The sequence below is a fragment of the Mobula birostris genome, chromosome 3 (assembly GCF_030028105.1).
Source record: "Mobula birostris isolate sMobBir1 chromosome 3, sMobBir1.hap1, whole genome shotgun sequence".
NCBI lineage: Eukaryota > Metazoa > Chordata > Chondrichthyes > Myliobatiformes > Myliobatidae > Mobula > Mobula birostris.
Genome location: NC_092372.1, coordinates 56,640,350 through 56,664,440, shown reverse-complemented (window position 1 = coordinate 56,664,440; position 24,091 = coordinate 56,640,350). Strand labels below are relative to the sequence as shown.

Sequence of the window (24,091 nt, the reverse complement as noted above, 5' to 3'; positions counted from 1 at the left end):
GTATGAATATGCTAAGGTATTTCAAGGTAAAGGAGAAGGGGGATAAGTCCTGGGAGCCTAATGAAATATACCCCCGGTTACTGAGAGAGGGAAGAGATAAGATTGCTGGAGACTTGAGTAACATCCTCTTTAGCCCTAGGCGAAATCCCAGTACACTGGCGAGCAGCTACTGTTGTTCAAGAATGGAGATGTGTGGGGCAGGTATTTTTTTTTAAACACAGAGTATTGGGTATGTAGAACGCACAGCTTGGGTCGGTGGTGGAGGCAGATACATTAGTGACATTTAGATAGACACAGTTAAATAGTTACATTAAAAATAGTGCAAAACAGAAATAACATTAAAAAAGTGAGGTAGTGTTCATGGGTTCAGTGTCCATTTGGACGGCAGTGGGGAAGAAGCTGTTCCTGAATTGCTGAGTATGTGCCTTCAGGCTTCTGTATCTCCTTCCTGATAGTAACAATGAAGAAAGGGCATGCCCTGGGTAGTGGGGTGTCTTAATAATGGACGTCACCTTTCTGAGGCACCTTGAAGAAGTCTTGGATACTGAGGTGGCTAGTACCCAAGATGGAACTGACTAATTTTATAACATTATGTAGCTTTTTTTTTGGTCCTGTGTAAAAGTCCCCCCAATAAAAAAACTACAAAAATGTTTTGCATACATTAATCCTTTAAAGTAAATCATCTTTATTGAACCAAAGTGAGAATAGCCTCCTGTGGCAGGTCCCCCTGAGTGCACGTTGCAATAGCAGATTTCTTAGTGCTGGGGAACTGCCAAAAAGTTGAACAGCTAGGAAGTCAAAGAACAGAGCATAGCTGTAAAATTGTCAGTGTGCTGCTGCGTAGGAGATACACTTTCACAGTAATTCTGGATCTGTGAGGAAAATCCAATAGTTTATTCTCTATTAAGAGAATAAGAGTTAAGTGTCTGTACCTCCCCACTCAATTCAGCCCAATGTGATATATTTGCAGCTTTGTAGGAAGTCTTTGACCTCTCTCTCAATCTGATCTCAGATTTGAATCAAAGCTCTCACACATTGCAAAAGACCACCATTCCTCCCTCTGTTCTTGTCAAATCATGTATGGGTACTGATCTTTCCTCAAACCATACAGATGGAAATGAATTTCTCACAAACCTACCTGTTATAACATTGTGCCATGATGCAAAAATGTGATTTTAGAAAAATGACATGTCCATGTTAAAATATAAGCAGGCAAATGGACTAAAATATGAGAATAATAGGTTACTTTATCTAATCATGAAAATTCATTGGCTACACATGAGATTACCTAGTTAATGAAGATGTATTAATGTCATTGATTTCAATCTATTTTCACTTTCCTTGAACTCAACATAACAAAAAGAAACAAAATTGTTTTCAACAATTGCAACAACACTCATAGAGAGTTTATTTGGCACAAAGTGCTTGAGGGTGGGGGTGGGAGGTTTATAACGTGATTACTTCTGACATGATAGATACTCTAGACTTCTTTCAAGCAAGGTGGTTTGATACCACTTCCACTAAAACTGTGATGCAGTGTGATGAGATTTCATATCTTCTGCTGAATGAATCACAGCTTTAGCTGTGGTGCCTGTTGTTTACTTTTATTTATCCTCTTTATTACTGCTAACATCATCATCTTTGGTTACAAAAGAAGACAATGCCAAATTCATCTATGTTAAAATATCCATTTTTTTGATATTTCTGGAAACATTTTACAATGAAGAAGTAATACACATGGATCATAGGCTGTGGAATAATCAAAGTTTACATGAGACCAGCCAGTGAACACCAAACAAAACAACTAAAAACATCATTAGTTTCTGGATGTTATCAGAGATATCTTGATATCAATGTATCAAAGCAAAACTTTAGAAGTGACATCTTTGTTTATATCTATCAATCCCCATTGCTGTACTTCCAGAGTGTTCAGCAATCAAAAAAGTCCCCAATCTTTTTTTAAAGAACAGAGACTTTTGCAAATGTTATAAGTGTCTTCTTCTTTATAGCATTACAGAATTATATACTGGATCAAAAAACTGGATCATGTTCGACCCATTTTCCAAAAGAACAGCTGTAACGACTTCCAGTAAGGAGGCCAAGCTTTGGAAATAATCCAGACTCCGCAGGCTAAAAGGAAACATGATAAAGGCAGTGATGCTTCACATCCTGATGAGCTGAATCCCTTTTTTAAGCACACTTTGACAGGGAGAATAACAGTGCCCATGTGTAAATCCCCACAGCATCAGGCAACCCTGTGATCTGAATCGCAGAGGCTGATATCAGAACATCAGGCCCTTAAAGAGTACCTGGCTGGAGCGTCCTAGCACATCTTCAATCACTTACTGCTGCAGTCTGATGTTCCCACGTGCTTCAAAAGGGCTGCAGTCATGCAGGTGTCCAAGAAGAGCAAAGCGAGCTACCTCAATGACTATCACCCAGTAGCACTCACATCTACCATAATAATGTACATCAAGAGTTTGGTTTTAGCTAGAATTAGATCCTACATAAGCAAGAATCTGGAACCACTGCAGCTCACCTACCACCACAACATGTCTACAGTATATGAACCTCACTGACTTTCCACACTGCTTTGGGGCATTAGACAAGTGTAACACATATATCAAGATGTTGTTTATGTGACGAGAATACACATAGATAAGATGTTAGCTGTCCTGTGTGATCAGCAGTTGGTCTGCCACCTGTCTTCAAGAGAGAGATAAGGAACACAATGAAACAGCATCTGGAGATGTGTAATGAAGGGACGGGGGAAGAGAGAGAGCTGTCTGGAGCGGCTCCCCCTTTGAACCCTGAACTGTTTGAAGTGATGGACAGGCGATACCCCAGGAGGGGGATAAAAAGGGACCGGTTCGCTAAGGCAGGACACACGACACCCGAGGTAACGAGACCCTGGAAGCAGTGCGCCTCTCACGAGTCGGTGGGAAGTACCGGACAACGCACAGGGTGGAAAGGTACGATCAGCGGGAACCTGGTGTGTGTCCACCCTCGCTTGGGTGCCGGGTTCACTGCAGAGGATCGACCGCATCTGGAGGAGGGGTCACAGTCGGTGACCTCAGGTGACATCACCAAGGACCCGCCCGAAAGCTGCTTGTGAGCCATATCGCCGGTCTGTGAGTGGAAGCCGTGTCTGAATGATCAGTCGTTCCCGTTCTCTCTCTCTCCCTCAACGTTGTCCATCGCCATGGCGACGATTACTGCGAACTGAACTAAATTGGACTGAACTTTTGTGTCACTTTGAAATTTGGTCATTTACCCCTAGACAACGATAGAGCTTGATTGATGCTGTTATCTTAATTCTGTGCACATGTGTGGTTATCATTGCTGAACTGTTGCATTTATTATCCTTTCGATTACTGTGTTGCTTGTTTCTTTAATAAAACTTTCTTAGTTCTAGTAATCCAGACTCCAACTGAGTGATCCATTTCTGCTGGTTTGGCAACCCAGTTACGGGGTACGTAACATTTATCAAGTACAGCTTGGTATTCAATACCATTCTTCCCTTCGTAAAGGCATCCACTAGTCTTGCGAGACCATGGACCTGCGCCTGGAAAGTCTTCACACTCCAGGGCGCAGGCCTGGGCAAGGTTGTATGGAAGACCGGCAGTTGCCCATGCTGTAAGTCTCCCCTCTCCACGACAGTGATGTTGTCCAAGGAAAGGGCATTAGGACCCATACAGCTTGGCACTGGTGTCATCGCAGAGCCCTGTGTGACTAAGTGCCTTGCTCAAGGACACAACACGCTATCTCAGCTGGGGCTCGAACTTACAACCTTCAGATCGCTAGTTGAATGCCTTAACCACTTGGCCACGTGCCCACATTATTCCCTTAGTAGCTTCTAAATCTGGACCTCTCGACCTCCCTCTGCAACTGGCTCCTTGATTTTTCTCACCGTGACACCACAGTCTGTGTGAATCAGTAATAATATTTTCTTCTCACTGACAATCACACAGGTACACCTCAAGAATGTGTGCTTGGCCCACTGCTCTGTACTCATGACTGCGTGGCTAAGCACCGTTTAAGGAGCATTTATAAATTCACTGATGACACCACTGTTGTTGGGAAAAACTCAGATGACCATGAGGAAATATACAAGAGTGAGATAGGTCAGCTGGTTGAACGGCATCACAATAACAACCTTGCACTCAATTCAGCAAGACCAAAGAATTGATTGTGGACTTCAGAAAGGAGAAGTCGTGCGAACACAGACGAGTGCTCATCGAGGTGGGTCATCAGTGGAAAGGGTGCAAAACTTCAAGTTTGGAGTATCAACATTTCAGAGAATCTGTCCTGGATCCAACATATTGATGTAATCATTGAAGATGGCACATCAGCAGCTGTACTTTGTTAGGAGTTTGAAGAGATTTATTATGTCACCAAAGAAATGAAAATTTCTATAGATGCACCATGGAGAGCTTTCTGACTGGTTGCATCACAGCCTTGTATAGAATCTCCAATGAACAGCATCACAAGAGGACATCAGCTCCATGACAGGCACAATCCTCCCAACCATCAAAATATCTACAAGAGGCAGTACCTCAAAAGGTTGGCATCTATCATTAAGGACTCTCACCAACTGGGATATGGCCCATTTTCATTACTACCATCAAAGAGAAGCTACAGGGGCATAAAGACTTATACTCAGTGATTCAGAAGTAACTTCTTCCCCTCCATTCGCAGAATTCTGAACAATCCATGAACCCACTAACACTACCTCATGATTCTTTTTATTGGCTCTAGTTATTTATTTTGTAATTCATGGTAATTTTATGTCTCTGCTAACAACAAGTTTCACATCATATAAGACAGTAACAATAAACCTGATTCAAAATCTGTAATTAATATATTCAAGAAATGTTTGTACTTTATAAAGAACCATACAACTAATAGTTAAAATGACATCTATCTTTCCTACTCAATTCAGAGTAAATGAGGAAACCATTTCAGGAGCATGGGAAACTACTAAATAAAAGGTCTGAAACCAAACTCTGCAGTGAGAAGGCAATTATTAGCTCAGCCACCTACTACCAGAATCAATAGCTTGGTTTTGAAACACACTGCCAAGCTTCAAAAGTGACTGCCCTAATTGGAAGAAGTTTAGCAAAGATGTGGAATTTGCAAAGCAGAGGATTTATTTAGGAGATTGAGGCACCATAGATGGCACAGTTAGACTGTATGATTAAACAGATACAATTTAAAATTAACAAGTAGGTTATATAGACAATTAAAGAAGAGGGCTAATTAAACTTGAAAACAAATTGCATAAGATTAGGCCTTCTGTTCATGTGCAAAATTATCACCAACATTTAGTCAGGTAAATTGCCTCTTTCTGTATTGTAATTTCCAGGGAATTCTATCTATCTAATTGATATGTGTAAATTAACAATATCCATTCACATTCAAGTAGACATTCAATTTTGAACTTAAAAAGAAGATTCTATTTGGTTGCTAAATTATCTTTTTCCTAAGTTCTATCAATTTTGGCTGTCACATCAAGAAAGATCAATGGAAAGCAATTCATCTGTTCAAATAATGTTTGAACTGACACTGATAACAGTGTCAGAGGGACCTACTAGGTGGATTGCTTAATCTTGATTTGACTCTTTCTGCACAGTGGCAATGTTTTGATTTCTCCAGTTCAAACAATGGTCCAAATCCTGATGTCAATCGTTTCTGTGATGAAAATAAGTGACCTCTATATAATTTAGACTAAGTCAGCTAAATATATCATAGATATGGAAGAGCACATGCTTGTTCAATTTACAAGTTGCCCAAGGTACCTTATTTAACGGACAACAGCAGCTCGAGTCATCTTGTAGATGGCTTATTTAAACTAATTTAAAGTTAGAATAGAAAAGTACAGCATATGACAAATTACAGGAAAAAAAAACAAAGCACACATCCACTACATTACTGTCACTATTTATATTTCCTTTGGTTCTCCATCACAACATAAATTTATCTTTTACATAACTTGGCAGCTATCTAATTAATGCAGAGTGCCGGAGGTCCTCTGCAGTTACTGGGAGAGTTGTATGACCAACCATTCTGGCCGTGAGTTATTCTATCGGTTCAAGTTCTAATTTAGCAATGGATTCAGAGGTGTATGTAAGGGCAATTGTTGAACTACGTTCTTATTCCCGAAATTCATTTAAATTCAGGAAATAAAATGCTTGAATTTTGGATGCTCTCAGAAACCCTTCTGTTATCAAAAGGCCATAAGGATCAGTTTACGAGTAAAACAAGTTGGGTATCACTTGGATGAATGCAGAGGAAGGTGAACAGTGCATCCTATGAAGCCATGTCAATACCATGTGAAATCTGCAATCCTTTCCATTGTGGCTCCACCCAGGTAAATAAACTTTTGTTCCAGGAATAAGTAAACTTGTGTTCTTCTATGAAAGAAGCCACTTGAACATGCAAATAAACCAAGCATTGAGTAATGCATACTTCATTGTGCTTGTTAATGCAAAGTGACTTCCTGGTCAATGATCTTGTAATCCAGATTATACAATATACCCCTATATATGACAGCAGCTGTTTATCAGTGCTTTAACACAGTAGAGATCTGGCAGATTCAGCTCCAACCCAAAATAGGACCTTTCACTGCCTGAATCATGTCCAAGTCATAGATGTAATGATTGTAACCTATTTTACTGTCTGTTCTGTAACAAAGCATTGATTCATCACAATCTCTATTTTTAATCCAAAATTGTAAGCCGTTTCTGTCAAACAGACCAGTTTAATATTTAGTCTGTCAACAACTAACAATGAACTTCCCCACTCCATCAGTTCATCTATTTGCTTTATGGTGTCTTCAAGCAGCAATATATCAAAGAGCAATTTTATTTCTTCCTTTTTGCAGTGTGGTTTGTACATGGACAAATATCTTAACTAGCTTTATAATTCCAGATCCAACATGTCGTACAAGCAATCCAAATGCATTCCATATTGTGAGTCAGAAATTCACAGTTGGTCATAGGAACTAAATGGGTGTGGGCATGGTATTTGTATTCACCAATGTACAATTGGTTTCAAATAGAACCTTATGTTTTGTATTGAGGGTAATTGATTCTTTCATGTATTTAACTTTGGCACAGTAGTAATTTCTCACAAAATATATCACAAAGACAATCCTAAACTTCCTCTAACACAAGGATGGCGAATATTTTTGAATGCATGTGCTGAAATTAGTGATAATCTTCTGAAAATTTTCTTCAGTGCCCTGGTCATTTTGAGTAGAAATTATCATTGATTAATGAATTAGTAACAATAATTATGCATTTTTTAATGAAAAAGGATGAGTCCTGTTGCTTACTTGTATTCATTGTTTTACTATTAATAAGAGTGTAGCAGAGACAAATTGAAATAAATGAAGCATTCAAGAAAACTTGTTCAAAAATCATTAATATTAATCTTTTAAAAAGACAACTGAAAAATAACACAATTTCTGAATAGTAATATTAGTGTATGTTATACAGTATATAACATAATGTGAATGTAAAATTTTGAGTTGTGGTGCATATTCATAAAAGATCCAGTAAGGGAAATAAACACAATTTACTCTCAAGGAGACTTCTGTTGCTGCTCTAACAATGCAGAATATTTTATATCCAGCTTGTATTTGGATGTTCAGAGTTACGCACATAACACTAGTTTCATCAGTAAGTCTACTCCCATAATTAGACCTGACAAGTTCATCACTAAAAACAATGGATTCATATGAATATTCATGGAGGTGTGAAACAGCAGACAGTATTTATCTTTATTATCACAGAATATCCAGCGTTCACTCACAATCAATAGAAGGCAGCATACACAGTTTGCACAAAATAGAAGAGCTGAAGGGCCTATTTCTGTGTTGTAGTCATCTATGACTCTGTAACTCTATGGCTCTAAGTACTTACCCATTTCAGAAGCCAACTCAGAGGATAGTTGGGGTTTTAAGATGTCAAGATTCCACATTGGAGGATAACTGAGATTTCCTGGAGGATCACATTTTCTCCTTTTTGGCCTCGCAATTCAAACAATGTACCAGCGTGGACCTATTATGTTCTTCTGCTCTGATAACTTCACATTTAAGATATCATTGCTGGACCCCAGTGACACTGATGTTCCTGTCAAAAAAGGGTTTTGGGCAGTGTGGTCTTTTCTGCTCAAAGACATCAGCTTATAATACAAATGATTCTTAATGAATTACCAGTAGGCGGGTACCGTGGAGATTTTAATTGCCTACTGTTTAGTTTCCAGCATGCACGTGCTATTAGCACATGTGTATTTAAACATCCAGTCATCTAGTTCTTTTTTATTTTAGCCTCTAGCATTTGGATCCATCTCATCATCTTCAACATGGCATTTCATTCCACTTCTGTATCTCTCTTAACTTGTAAAATTATTTTACTAATTACCAATAGCTATAGTTAGTCAAAGGAATTTGTCTATTTAACTACTATTACTACCTTTTCCTAAATGTACAGTTGATTTTGTCTGTCATGTGACTTGTGATATAATGTATATCGAGGTTAATATTTTGTACTTTATATCTGCTTCTCAATATTAAGACAACCTTAGGTTCTACGCTCCATTCCAAGACATCACACTCATTTTGTTTCTTCCTACCTCTCATAGCTTTCAGCAAACTATATTGTTTTTTTTCGTAATTGTTTCATTATTTTAACTTGATGACTGACTGATTCCCATGTATTCTTTAGTTGGTTTAGCTGCTACATTGCATGTATTACTTTATCCAAAGACTAATCTTACTCCCTCAGCAGAGTTATTCAGATGTCCACAAACTGCTGTAGTTTTCTCATGATTCATTGAATTCTGAAGCTTTTAATGCAAGTTATTTATTCTGTAATATCTGTTTTGGCCAAGTACTACATATGAAAATGTTGTCCATTTTAACATTCACATGTTTCTTTTTGTTGAGGAATCCTATACTTCTTAAACTTCTTATCAAATACACAAATTCTTTGCTTTCTCAATGCTGAAACTGGCTCAAAGCTTGTATTACTTCAACCAAGGACAAAGGAAGAACTGCTTTCTTCCGAAAGTTATTGTTGACTTCAGTAGCTGCTGCAGAAATTCCTAATCACTCTTTAATCCTCTTCAAATTATCTTCAGGAATTCTGCAAATAACCTGAGCACTAGTTGGAAGAGAAAAATAATGTCTCAGTGCTTTTCTTGCTAATCTCCATGAGATTGTCCTTTCTTCAGCAAGTACCCATTTCCATCCAAAGTTTTGCTTTAAAAATATCATGCAGAAGTCGGCCAATATTATAGCAATACACCCAAGGTGCTGGTGACACTCAGCAAGTCAGGTATCATCTATGTGGGGGGGAGGGAGGTGTGTCAGGAATAAACAGTCCATGTATTGGGTCAAGTCTCTTCATTGGACTGAAAAGGAATGGGATAAAGGGTGGGTGGGAAAGAAGTTTGAAATAAGAAGCTGGGACGAGATAGATAGAGAAGATGAAGGGCTGAAGAAGGAACCAGATAGAAGAGGACAGTAGACCATGGAAAAAAGGGAAGGAGGACAGGAGCCAGATGGAGGTGATGGGTAGGAGAGTAGAAGAGAAGGGGTGAGAATGGGAAATGGAAGAAGAAAAAAGGATGGAGGTTAGTCAATATTTGAGTCCTGGTTCAGCAGCTCTGGAGCAAGAACTGATTTTACTCCAGTGTCTGAATATGTCAGATTATTCAAATCCAGCCCATTTCTGTTTGTGATGGGGAAGAAGTGTGAAAAGTTGCCATTTTAATAGCAGTACTCAATGAAGGACTACATGTACCTGTCAAATAGTTGAATTCTGTTTATTGCTAGCAGTAGTAGATGATGGAATAGGATTTATGAGGCACCACTAGTAAATGTGAAAGGGTGCTGAATACACAGCAGGAAAGTGTATCAGCTCAGTAAGATCTCTATTCATCACACTTTATTGCCACATATTTCATAACACCATAAGACCTTGGAGCAGAATTAAGCCATTCAGCCCATCATGTCTGCTCTGCCATTCGATGATCGTTAATTTCTTTTTCATCTCAACCCATTCTCCTGCCTTCTCCCCCATAATATTTGATGACCTCCTACTAATCAGAATCTATCAACACTCAATTCAAATATACTCAATAACACTGTCTCCATAGCTGAATTCCAGAGGTTCACTACCTTCAGCCTAAAGAAGTTCCTCTTCAACACTTTTCTAAAGAGATATCCTTCTATTCTGAGGTTGTGCCCTCTAGTGCTGGACTCTTCCACTATTGGAGACATTCCTTCCACATCTACTCTATCTAGGCCTATCAATAGTCAGTATGATTCAATCAGAGTCTCCCTCATTTTTCTAAACTCCAGCAAGTACAAACCTGCTGCCATCAAACACTCCTCATATGTTAATTTTTTCATTCCCAGTATCATTCACATAAATCTCTACACCATCTCAAAGACAGCACAACCTTTCTTAGATATGGGGCTAAATTGCTTATAATAATCCACATGTGCTTTGACCAATGTCATATAAAGTTTCAGCACTATAACATTGTTTTTATATTCTAGTCCTCGCGAAAGGAATGAATTGAATTGAATTGTCTTTATTACGTACATCCTTCATATATTGTACACGAGGAGTAAAAATCTTTACGTTACGTCTCCATCTAAATGGGCAATGTGCAATTTATAGTCATTTATAATAAATAGTATGTATAACAAGATAGTCAATATAACATAGAAATACAGTTGCGTCAGCATGAATTAAGCAGTCTGATGGCCTGATGGAAGAAGCAGTCCCGAAGCCTGTTGGTCCTGGCTTTTATACGGTAGTGCCATTTTCCAGATAGTAGCAGATGGAACAATTTGTGGCTGGGGTGACTCAGGTTCCCAATGATCTTCAACCCTTTTTTATACACCTGTCTTTGTAAAAGTCCTGAAGAGTGGGAAGTTCACATCCACAGATGTGCTGGGCTGACCGCACCACTCTCTGCAGAGTCCTGTGATTAAGGGAGGTACAGTTCCCATACCAGGCAGTGATGCAGCCTGTCAGGATGCTCTCAATTGTGCCCCTTTAGAAAGTTCTTAGGATTTGGGGACCCATACCAAACTTTGTCTGATGTGAAAGAGGTGAACATTGTATTTGTTTTTCTCACTACCAATGCAACCTGCAAGTTGACCTTTAGAGAATCCTGCACAAGGACTCACAAGTCCTTTTGTATCTCCCATTCTGAATTCACTGTGTGTTTAAAAAATAGTCTGTACTTTTATTCGTTCTACCAAAGTTCATGACCATATACTTCCCTGCACTGTATTCTATCTGCTGCTTTGGGCATCCTCCTAATCTTTCAAAGTCACCAACATGACTGTCCAACAGTTTGAAGAATCACTAGATTCTGGAATGGATCCAGGAAACTAGAAAATTGTAAATGTCCCTCCAATCTTTAAAAAGGGAGGAAGGTGGAAGAAAGGAAATTATAGGCCAGTTAGCCTGATTTCAGTGGTTGGAAAGGTGTTGGAGTCCATTATTAAAGATGAGGTTTCAGGGTACTTGGAGGTGCATGATAAAGTAGGGCAAAGTTTACATGGTTTCCCTAAGGGGAAACCTTACTTGACTAACCTTTTGGAATTCTTTGAGAGAATAGCAGGCAAGTAGACTCAGTAGCTGTTGTGTACTTGGATTTTCAGAAGGTGTTTTGACAAGGTGCTGCACATGAGGCTGCTTAACAAGATAAGAACCCACTAGTATTACAGGGAAGATACTAGCATAGATAGAAGATTGGCTGATTGGCAGGAGGAAAATAGTCAGAATAAAGAGTGCCTATTCAGATTGTCATGTGACAAGTGGTGTACTGCAGGGGTCAGTATTAGTACGCCTTCTTTTCATGTTATATGTCAATGACGGATTTGATGGCTTTGTGGCCAAGTTTGCAGATGATACAAAGATAGGTAGAGGGACAGGTAGTGTTGAGGAAGCTGGGAGTCTGCAGAAGGACTTGGAAAGATTAGGAGAATGGGAAAAGAAGTGACAGATAGAATATAGTGTAGGAAAATGTATGGCCATGCACTTTGGTAGAAGAAATAAAAGTGTAGACTGTTTTTTAAGTGGGGATAAAATGGGGTGCAGGATTCCCTAAAGGTTAACTTGCAGGTTGAGTTGGTGGTAAGGAATGTAAATACAACGTTAGCATTCATTTTGAGCGGTCTAAAATATAAGTACAAAGATGTGATACTGAGGCTTTATAAGGCATTGATTAGACCGCACATAGACTATTGTGAGCAGTTTTAGGCCCTTTACCTAAGAAAAGATGTACTGGCATTGCAGAAGGTCCAGAGGAGGTTCACAAGAATCACTCCAGGAATGAAAGGGCTGATATATGTGAAGCACTTGATGGCTCTGAGCCTGTGTTAACTGTAGTTTAGAAGAATGTGGGGGGATCTCATTGAGACCTATCAAATACTGAACGGCCTAGACAGAGTGGATGTAAAGAGGATGTTTCCTATAGTTCATGAGTCTAGTACCTGAGGGCACAGCCTTTGAATAAAGGGACTTCCATTTAGAACAGAAATGAGAAGGAATTTATTTAGCCAAAGGATGATGAATCATTGGAATTCATTGTCACGGATGGCTGTGGAGGCTAAGTCAGTTGGTTAGTCAGGGGGTCAAAGTTCATGGGGAGAAGGCAGGAGAATAGGGTTGAGAGGGATAATAAATCAGCTATGATGGAATGGCGGCACAGACTCGATGGACCAAGTGGCCTAATTCTGCTCTTATGTCTTATGGTCTTAACTGATCCATTTATATTTATTCTCCTTTCATTGTTTTTATCAGGCTGTGTTTGCAGCAGACTTTTTGAGCTTAATGTGGTGCTGCTCCATTTCTAAGCACTGACATCCTACATTTCTGTGGCAAAGGGCAAAATGCATATCTATCACATAATGTACTTTAAATAATCTGGTAAGTGATTAAAATCTAAAATAAAATGCAGGAAAAAGAGAAAAAAATCTCAGTCAATTTGTGGTGGAATTGCATCTTGATGAACAGTGACACCAATGGTAGAAGGGTCGCTTTGAGGAGGCAGAAAGGGGAGAATAAAACATGATAGATGTCCTGGCTTCCAGCCAATAACAGTATGTTTTTACAGGTTCATATGGCAGCTGGAACAACAATGTGAAAGGAGCAGAAAGTATTCCAAAGGCTTTTTTAGGCCATTACTGCCTCGGGTATATTTAGTTCCCAGATCTTCAGAGCTGGGAGAAAAAGATTCATACTTAATGGCAACTGGTTCTCTTCAAGTATATGTGTTATTTAAACATCTTCATCTGCTTTTCTAAACATTTTGAGGCAAAGCAAAAGGATAATGATCTTGTAAAAACTCATAACGCAAGATATTGCAACCTATTGCTTTGAAGCTAATGCTGCAATCTGTCAGCATTACTGTGAAACAGTCACTTTTTCTGCAGCTTTAAACTGCTAATTGTAAGCAATATCACTACAGGCTGTTTTGACCATTCTCATCACTTATTTAGGGCTTATGTTCCAAGGATATTTTTTTTCTGGTTAATAATGGAAGATTTTCTTGTGGTTTCTTTCTGTCCTAATAAAAATGGATTGTGCTTCTCTCGTGCAGATGGAATGAAAAGAATAGTCTCAAAGCTAGCTAATCCATCAACAGTTCATCAATTAGTATCAACACTTTCACCTGAGTGCATGAAGGTTGTATGTTCATGCGTCACTCTAGAGATTTGAGCATGTAATCTACATTGACACTTCACGAAAAGCTTGCTACATAATCCAGGTAACGTCTTTCAGATGAGATGGATAACTAGGCATTGACTGTCCCCTGAGGCCCATTTAAACATTTTATGGCACAGTGTGGGTGAATTGCAGTTATGTAGGACTCATCTGGTATAACTTACACAGAGTGAACAAGAAAGACAATTGCACATCTATTTTTGTCTGATGGTGTAATTTAAAATTGACCTTACCAGGATTGAAATTTGAAGATCATTTCTGAATCATTTAATTTCACACAAAATTTGACTGGGCAACCGTGTGATGAAAAGTCACCGGGTGCCCTCCCACTCCTAGTACTATGCACCAACCTTGCCTCCTTTATTTGATTCTGTATGTCACCTTCTTTTCCTATCAGGTTCCATCATCTGCAATTCTTTGTCACCTCCACCAATCACATTCCAGCTTCTGTCGGTATTTCTACTCTCCCCTTCTCTATACAACTATTACCCCTCATCATCTAGACACACTTATTGTATGCTAGCACTTTCTCCACCCCTTCCCTCCACCTTTCTCTTCTGGTGACTTCCCCTCTCGCTTTCGGATGAGAGGTCTCAACACATCGACTGTCCATTCCCCTCCATAAATCATCCCTGTCTGGCTGAGTTATACAGGGGAATTGTTCAATAGTCTTAAAAGAGTGCGGTGGAAGCCGTCCTTGAACCTGGTGCTACTCGCTCTCAGGATTTTATCTCTTCTTCCCAGTGGGAGGGGATGGAAGAGAGAATGTCTGGGGTGGTTCGGATTTATAATTATGCTGGCTGCTTTACTGAGGCAGAGAGAAGTATAGACTGAGTCAACGTGGAAGAGACTTATTTCTGTGAGGTGCTGATATATGCACACAACGCTCTGCAGTTCCTTGTAGTCGTACACAAAGCAGTTGCTAAACCAAGTCATGATGCCTCCAAATAGAATGCTTTCTATGCAAAATCAATAAAAGTTAGTGAGGGTCAAAGGGAACGTACCAAATTTCTTTAGCCTCCTGAGGAAGTGAAGATATCAGTAAGCTTCATTGGCTGTTGTGTCAATGTGGCTGGATCAGGACAGACTATCGATGATATTCATGCCAAGGAACTTGAAAATCCTAATCCTCCTAACCTCAGCACTGTGCAGGTGCACCAGATATGCACCAGCTTCCTCTTTCTCTCTTTCCTGAACTCAGACTCATCATTATCTGAGATACAGCCAACAATGGTAGCATCATCTACAGACTTGTAGATGGATTTAGAACAGTTTCTGGCTGTGCAGTTGTGAGTGTATAGGAATAGAGAAGGGGGCTGAGGCTACGGCCTCGTGGGAATCAGTGCTGGGAATAATCCTGGTGAAGGTGTTGCTGCCTATCCCTATTGATTACAATCTGTTGGTCAGGAAGTCAAGGATCCAGTATTTAGATCCAGCTCTAGCAGCCTGGAGATGAGTTGCCTTGGAATTGTAGTATTGAAGGTGGAGATGTAGTCAATAAACAATAGTCTAATATAAGTTTCTCAACTGTGCAGATACTCCAGAGATATATGTAGGGTCAAGGAGATGGCGTCTATTGTAGACCTGTTTTAGCGGTAGGCCAATTGCAGTGGTGAAGGATTTCTGGGAGGCTGGAGTTAATGGTATAACCAGCCTCTCAATAGTGCATGTCAGAGCCACCGAGCAGACATCATTAACACATGTTGCCTTGCTTCTCTTAGGTACTGCGCTGTATATAGCCTTCTTAAAGCAAGTGGGAATCTCAAGTGAAGAAGAAAGAAGCTAAAAAATACCTGCAAATATTTCTGCCAGCTGATCCGTACAGGATGCAAAGGACATAGCCAGGAACATTATTTAGGCATAATAGACAGGAGCTACAGAGAGGTAGTCCCCCCTTTATTACAGGAGATAGGTAACCGGGTGACGATGAGCAGAAGGAGAGGAAATGCACCTCTGGCCGTTCCCCTCAATATGTAACTGTAGATACTATTGAGGGGGATGACCTACCAGTGACCAGGTTCTGGCACTGTCTCTGGTGCTGTGGCTCAGAAGAACAGAGAGGTGAAGAGGACTGTAGTGTTGATAGGAGATTCTTTAGTCAGAGGAACAGAGATGAGGTTCTGTGTGTGCAAAAGTGACTCATGGTTGCTATGTTGCCTCCTGGTGCCGAGACCAGGGACATCTCGGATCATGTCCATAGGATTCTCAAGGCAAGGGTGAGCAGGCAAAAATCTTGGAACACATTGGCACCAATGACATAGGTAGATGGAATCCCTGAAGATAGATTTTTGGTTGCTAGGTAGAAAGCTGAGAAACAGGACCCCTATAGGGTAGTAATCTCTGGATTGCTGCCAGTGTCACGTGTCATGTGACAGTGAGGGTAAGAATAGATGATTTGGCAGGTAAATGCATGACTGAGCAAATGGCGCAAGGGCAGGGGTTCAGATTTACCGATCATTGGAATCTCTTCTGTGAAGTTATGACCTATACAAAAAGGGACGGGTTACACCTGAACTGGAGGGGGTCCAATATCCTTGTGGGCAGGTTGGTTAGAGTTGTTTGGGTGGGTTTAAACTCATTTGTCAGGGCGATGGGAACCACAGAGATAGTGCTGAAGATGAGGTGGCTGGGTTACAAAAAGATGCAATGTGTAAGACCATAAGATAAAGGAGCAGAATTAGGCCACTTGGCCCATCGTGTCTGCTCCACCATTTCATCATGGCTGATCCAATTTTCCTCTCAGCCCCAATCTCCTGTTTTCTCCCTGTATCCCTTCATGCCCTGACCAATCAATAATCTATCACCCTCTGCCTTAAATATACATAACAATTTGGCCTGCACAGCTGCCTGTGGCAAAGAATTCCACAGATTCACCACTCTCTGGCTACAGAAATTCCTCCTCATCTCTGCTTTAAAAGAGCACCTCTCTATTTTGAGGCTGTGCCCTCCAGTTTTAGACTCTCCCACTATAGGAAGCATCTCTCCACATCCATTCTATCATGGCCTTTCACCATTCGATAGGTTTCAATGAGGTCACTCCTCATTATTCTGAATTCCAGTGAATACAGGGTCAGAGCCATCAAAGCAATCTTCATATGACAAGCTGTTTAATCCTGAAATCATTTTCGTGTACCTCCTTTGAACCCTCTCCAGTTTCAGCACATCCTTTCTAAGATGAGGGGCTCAAAACTACTCACAATACTCCAACTAAGGCATCACCAGTGCTCTACAAAGTCTCAGCATTGCATCCCTGCCCCTACACTCCAGTCCTCTCAAAATGAATGCAAACATGGCACCTGCCCTCCTCACCACGGACCCAACCTGAAAATCAACCTCCAGGAAATCCTGCACAAGGATTCCAAGTCCCTTTGCACCTAGGTTTTTGTATTTTCTCTCCATTCAGAAAATAATTAACCCTTTCATTTCTTCTACACAAGTGCATGACCATACACTTCCCGACACTGAATTCCATCTGCCACTTCCCTGCCCATTCTCTAAACCTGACTGTTCTTCTGCAGCCTCCCTACCCCCTCAAAACCACTCATCCCTCCGCCCATCTTCACACCATCTGCAGACTTTGCAACAAAGCCATCAATTCCATCATCCAAATCATTGATGTACAACGCAAAAAGAATCGGTCCCAACACAGATCCCCGCGGAACACCACCAGCCACCAGCAGCCAACCCAAAAAGGTTCCCTTCATTCCCACTCCTTGCCTCCTGCCAACCAGCCACCGCCCCACCCATGCCAGAATCCCCGCTGCCACAGCATGGGCTCGTAGCTTGGTAAACAGCCTCGTGTGTGGCACCCTGCTAAAGGTCCTCCTAAAATCCAAGTACACAACATTAACTGATTCCCCTTTGTCCATCTCAAAGAATTCTGGTGTAGTGAGACTCCTAGCAAGGCGAGGCCGATGATTGAGCAAAATTACAGTCAACAGGATGAGTTGCAATGCAAAAGGTGGACAAAATCGAAAAAGGTGAACACAGGTCTAAAGGTGTTATTTTTGAATGCGTGCACCACGTGGAATAAGGTCAATGAACTTGTAGCACAGTTACAGATTGGCAAGTATGATGTTGTAGGCATCACTAAATCATGACTGAAAGGAGATTATAGCTGGGAGCTTAATGTCCAAGGATACACATTGTATTGAAAGATCAGGCAGGAAGGCAGAAGGGGTGGCGTGACTCTGTTGGTTAAAGAAAAATAATTTAATCATTAGAAAGAAGTGACATAGGGTCAGAAGGTGTTGAGTCATTGTGCATAGATCTAAGAAACTGCAAAGGTAAAAACACCCTGATGGGAGTTGTATGCAGACCCCCAAATAGTAGTAAGGATGTGGTCCACAAGTGATAACGGGAGACAGAAAATGCATGGCCCTTCCTAGCGTGTCGCACCAGACAGTCAGCCATTCTTGTCTGGCGCATAGTGTCAGGATTGGTCTCCTTTCAGATTAACCAGGTCATGATATGAACGTTCCTGACTCGACCCTTGCTTTTTTACGAGGCCGAGTGACTAGCTCGACGCTGAACCTAGCATGGATGGAAAGCGTGCTCCGGTGGTGGCCCAACTTGGATTCGAACTCGAGAGCCTTCGCTCCAAAGTCCGGCGCTGATGCCACTGCGCCATCGGCCAGCCGAATGCTTGGCAAAAGGGCAATGCTACAGCAGTCATGGGGCATTTCAATATGCAGTTAGTTTGGGAAAATCAGGTTGGTGTGGGATTCCAGGAGGGGGAATTTCTAGAATGACTACAAGATGGCTTTTTATAACAGCTCATGGTCCAGCCCATTAGGGGATCAGCTATTCTGGATTGGGTGTTGTGCAATGAACCAGAATTGATCAGAGAGCTTAAGGTAAAAGAACCTTTCAATGAAAGTTATCATAGTATGATCGAATTCATCCTGAAATTTGAGAAGGAAAAGCTTAAGTCAGATGTATCATTATTAGAGTGGAGTAAAGGAAATTACAGAGCAATGAGAGAAGTATTGACTAGAAATGTTTGGAAAAGAGCATTGGCAGGGATGATGACAGTGCTGCAATGGCTGGAATTTCTGGAAGCAATTGAGAAGACACAGGATATATAGTTCCCAAAGAGGAAGATGTATTCTAAAGTTAAGATGACATAACCATGGCTAACACAGGAAGTAAAAGCCAACACAAAAGGAAAAGAGAGGGCATACAATAGAGCAAAACTTAGTGGGAATCTAGAGGATTGGAAGGCTGTTAAATACCAACAGAAAGCAAGTAAAAAACCATTAAAAAGTGCAGATGGAATATGAGAGTAAGCTAACCAGTAGAATTAAAGAAGATACCAAAAGTTTCTTCAGATAAACAAAGTGTAAAAGAGAGGCAAGTGTGGATATCGGACCACTGAAAAATGATGTTGGAGAGGTAGTAAAAGGGGACAAGGAAATAACGGATGAACTGAATAAGTATTTTGCATCAGTCTTCACTGTGGAAGACACTAGCCATATGGTGGAAGTTCCAGGTGACAGGGGTTATGAAGTGTGTGAAGTTACTATTATTAGGGAGAAGGTTCTTGGGAAATGGAAAGGCCTAGAGGTAGCTACGTCACCAGGACCAAATGTTGTACACCCCAGAGTTCTGAAAGAGGTGGTTGACGAGATTGTGGAGGGATTAGTAATGATCTTTCAGGAATCACTAGATTCCAGAATGGTTCCAGAAAAGTAGAAAATTGCAAATGTCACTCCACTCTTCGAGACAGGAGAGAGGCAGAAGAAAGGGAACTACAGGCCAGTTAGTCTGACCTCAGTGGTTGGGAAGATGTTGGCGTTGATTGTTAAGGATGAGGTCTCAGAGTACCTGGAGGCAGATGATAAAATAGGCTGTACTCAGCATGGTTTCCTCAAGAGAAAATCTTGCCTGACAAATCTGTTGGAATTCTTTGATGAAATAACAAACAGGGTAGACAAATATGGTTGATTTGTGTACTTGGATTTTCAGAATGCTTTTGACAAGGTGCCACACATGAGGCTGCTTAACAAGCTATGAGCCCTTGGTGTTAGAGGAAAGATTCTAGCATGCATAGAGCAGTGGCTGATTGGCAGGAGGTAAAGAGTGGGAATAAATGAAGCCTCTTTTGCGTGGCTGCCGATGACTAGTGGTATTCCACATTGGTCCCTGTTAGGGCAGATCCTTATGTATTATATGTCAATGATTTGGATGATGGAACTGATGACTTTGTAGCAAATTTGCAGATGATACAAAGATAGGTGGAGGGGCAGGTAGTCTTGAGGAAATAGCTACAGAATGACTGAGACAGATTAGGAGAATGGGCAAAGAAATGGCAGATGGAATATAGTGTTGGGAAGTGTACAGTCATGTACTTTGTTAGAAGAAATGAAAGGGTTGACTATTTTCTAGATGGAGAGAAAATACAAAAAATTGAGATACAACAGGATTTGGGAGTCCTTGTGCAGGACTCTCTAAAGGTTACTTGCAGATTGAGGTGAGGAAGGCAAATGCAATGTAATGTTAGCATTCATTTTAAGAGAACTAGAATATAAAAGCAAGGATGTAACATTGAGACTTTTTAAAGCACTGGTGAGGCCTTACTGCAGTATTGTGAGCAGTTTTGAGCCCCTTATCATAAAAAGGATGCACTGAAACTGGAGAGGGTTCAAAAGAGGTTCACAAAAATGATTTCAGGATTAAACAGTTTGTCATATGAAGAGTGTTTGATGGCTCTGGGCCTGTATTCACTGGAATTCAGTAGAATAAGGGCTGATCTAATTGAAACCTATTTGATGGTGAAAGGCTTTAGAGTGGATGTGGAGAGGATGTTTCCTATGACAGAAGTGCCTAAGACCAGAGGACACAGCCATAAAATAGAAAGGCATCCTTTTAGATGAAGAGGAATTTCTTTAGTTAAAAGATAGTGAATCTGTAGAATATGTTGCCACGGGCAACTGTGGAGGATGTCTTCATGTATATTTAAGGCAGAGGTTGATAGATTCTTGATCAGTCAGGGCATGAAGGAATGTGGGGAGAAGGCAGGAGATTAGGGCTGAGAGAAAAAATGGATCAGCCATGATTAAATGATGAAGCTGACTCGGTGGGCCAAATGAGCTAATTTTGCTCCTATATCTTATTAAATCTCATACCATTATATTCAAGTACATCTTTTGTAAAAACAAACCCTTGAATGGAACCCTTTTATGATAATTGAACTCTTGATTTCTCAAACTACCTTGGTTATGGGTCTTGCACCTTATCTGCCAAAAATCACTGCAGTATTTCTCTTAAATTCTAACACTATATTCTGCAATGTGTTAATGCTTTTATTGCTTTTGCATTGCCTCAAATTTTGAAATGATCTGTCTGGATGGCATGCAAATAAATCTTTTCATTCTGTGTCAGCACATGTGAAAACAATGAATTAATTACAAAAGCTTTCACAAAATTGATCTGCAGGATCTTAATCATTAACCATAAAACTTATTGTCAATTTGAATGAAAAATATAAACCTATTTAAAGTAAAATTGATATCAGCATTTAAATCTTACCATTAATCCAGAAAACATCCAATTGTTTAGTGTTGCTATATTAAAAAAAATAGATGCAGTGACTTTGTGTAGCACTCCTATATTTTTATCTAGATTGAGCAACTGGGCCTGTTGCGATAAGGAAATTGGATTTTGGTCTCCAATCAAGAATGAAGGGAATATTAGCTACTGCTTTGTTCATTTGTTGGATTGGATTTCTGAAGAATGCTGATATATGAGCTATTTGTTGTAACTAATGCAACTCTTTTGAGATAGCTTCTTTGCCCTTTTGCAGAGAGTGTATTTGAAATACTATGCACAAGGGTGCGATGGAAAAGTGAAGAGTTACTGACGGCAGTAGGAAGCATTCAGAACAGGTCACTTAATCCATATAAGCATAAAATTCAGGTCCTTTTGAGATGCAGCACTGGGCTTTTGTTGCACTAATATTGTTCACTTTGTGTCAAATGAAATGTTTTTCAGATTGGCGCAGATAGTAGATGAATAAATAATGAGGGTTTCTTTAGAGTTTGACCTATCAATGGTAGCTAGTAATTTTATTCTGTGGTTAAAACTATTTACTTCTCTGCTACAGTATCTTTGTCATAATTGATTGGAGAATATTCAGAATAATCACAGGTAATTTGTATTTATTTACTGTACTGAATGATATACCCGGTTCTACAGAACCTAAAGGAAAGTCAAAGGTGAACAGAAGGTCATGAGCCTATGCCTGCTAGCAACAGGTTAAAGAACATTCACACCCTTATGATGATTAAAAAGGAACTCACTATTCCTTTTAATTTTCTATATTATTAAAGTACAATTAACAATTGATAGGGGGAAATTCCAACTCAAGCACTATATTACTAAATAAATGGACTGATTTCTTGAATTTTGCTCCAGGATACATATATTTCTTTAATACCAAGTTCAGAAAATAGAATGCAATGTATTGGGCTTCTGTCCACCTCCTTCTACTCTCAGCCAAGCTGCTGGCAATTAGTACCACATCTAAGGCTCCTGTACATTTGTGAACAAAAATCTTATAATAAGCTTACAGCACAGATCAATCATTCTTTAACCCCATTTAAACATAATGAATTTTACCCAACTCCACACAGAATAATTTACCAAATAATGAAAGATTCCTTCAAAAAGTAGTGATGAAGGCATTCTTTTTACTTAGTCATCTTAACAAAGAAGGAAGCCTTTCAGCCATCAACTTTGTTGGCTCCCAAAGGAGCAAGTTCTCAGTCCCATTTCCCAACCCTCCCAATTTCCTTGTGCTCCTGCATTGTATTGTGAGAATATTCTCTCACAAGATCATCATTCTCCCTGAGATGTTATTTTATCTACCTACAATAAGTAGCAGTTCAAGGTAGCATAGAACATAGAACAGTACAGCACAGTACAGGCCCTTTGACCCACAATGTTGTGCCGACCCTCAAACCCTGCCTCCCATATAACCCCCCACCTTAAATTCCTCCATATACCTGTCTAGTAGTCTCTTAAATTTCACTAGTGTATCTGCCTCCACCACTGACTCAGGCAGTGCATTCCACACAACAACCACTCTCTGAGTAAAAAACCTTCCTCTAATATCCCCCTTGAACTTCCCACCCCTTACCTTAAAGACATGTCCTATTGTACTGAGCAGTGGTGCCCTGGGGAAGAAGCGCTGGCTATGCACTCTATCTATTCCTCTTAATACCTTGTACACTTCTATCATGTCTCCTCTCATTCTCTTTCTCTCCAAAGAGTAAAGCGCTAGCTCCCTTAATCTCTGATCATAATCCATACTCTCTAAACCAGGCAGCATCCTGGTAAATCTCCTCTGTACCCTTTCCAATGCTTCCACATTCTTCCTATAGTGAGGCGACCAGAACTGGATACAAAACTCCAAGTGTGGCCTAACCAGAGTTTTATAGAGCTACATCATTACCTCGTGACTCTTAAACTCTATACCTCGACTTATGAAAGCTAACATTCCATAAGCTTTCTTAACTACCCTATCTACTTGTGAGGCAACTTTCAGGGATCTGTGGACATGTACCCCCAGATCCCTCTACTTCTCCACACTACCAAGTATCCTGCCATTTACTTTATACTCTGCCTTGGAGGTTGTCCTTCCAAAGTGTACCATCTCACACTGCTCCGGGTTGAACTCCATCTGCCACTTGTCAGCCCACTTCGGCATCCTATCAATGTCTCTCTGCAATCTTTGACAATCCTGTACACTATCTACAACACCACCAACCTTTGTGTTGTCTGCAAACTTGCCAACCCACCCTTCTACCTCCACATCCAGGTCGTTAATAATAATCACGAAAAGTAGAGGTCTCAGAACAGATCCATGTGGGACACCACTAGTCACAACCCTCCAATCCGAATGTACTCCCTCCACCACCACCCTCTGCGTTCTGCAGGCAAGCAAATTCTGAATCCAGCTGGCCAAACTTCCCTGGATCCCATGCCTTCTGACTTTCTGAATAAGCCTACCGTGTGGAACCTTGTCAAATACCTTACTAAAATCTATGTAGATTGCATCCACTGCACTACCCTCATCTATATGCCTGGTCACTTCCTCAAAGAACTCTATCAGGCTTGTTAGACATGATCTGCCCTTCACACAGCCATGCTGACTGTCCCTGATCAGACCATGATTCTCTAAATGCCTATAGATCCTATCTCTAAGAATCTTTTCCAACAGCTTTCCCACCACAGACGTAAGGCTCACTGGTCTATAATTACCCAGACTATCCCTACTACCTTCTTTGAACAAGGGGACAACATTCACCTCCCTCCAATCCTCCGGTACCATT

The 24,091-nt window shown here is 40.5% G+C and overlaps 1 protein-coding gene across 6 annotated transcripts in view; it reads right to left on the bottom strand.

Annotated features, from left to right (window-relative positions):
• Positions 1-24,091, bottom strand: part of LOC140194593 (zeta-sarcoglycan) — a 971,547-nt gene that overhangs the window by 350,360 nt on the left and 597,096 nt on the right. The window lies entirely within an intron of this gene.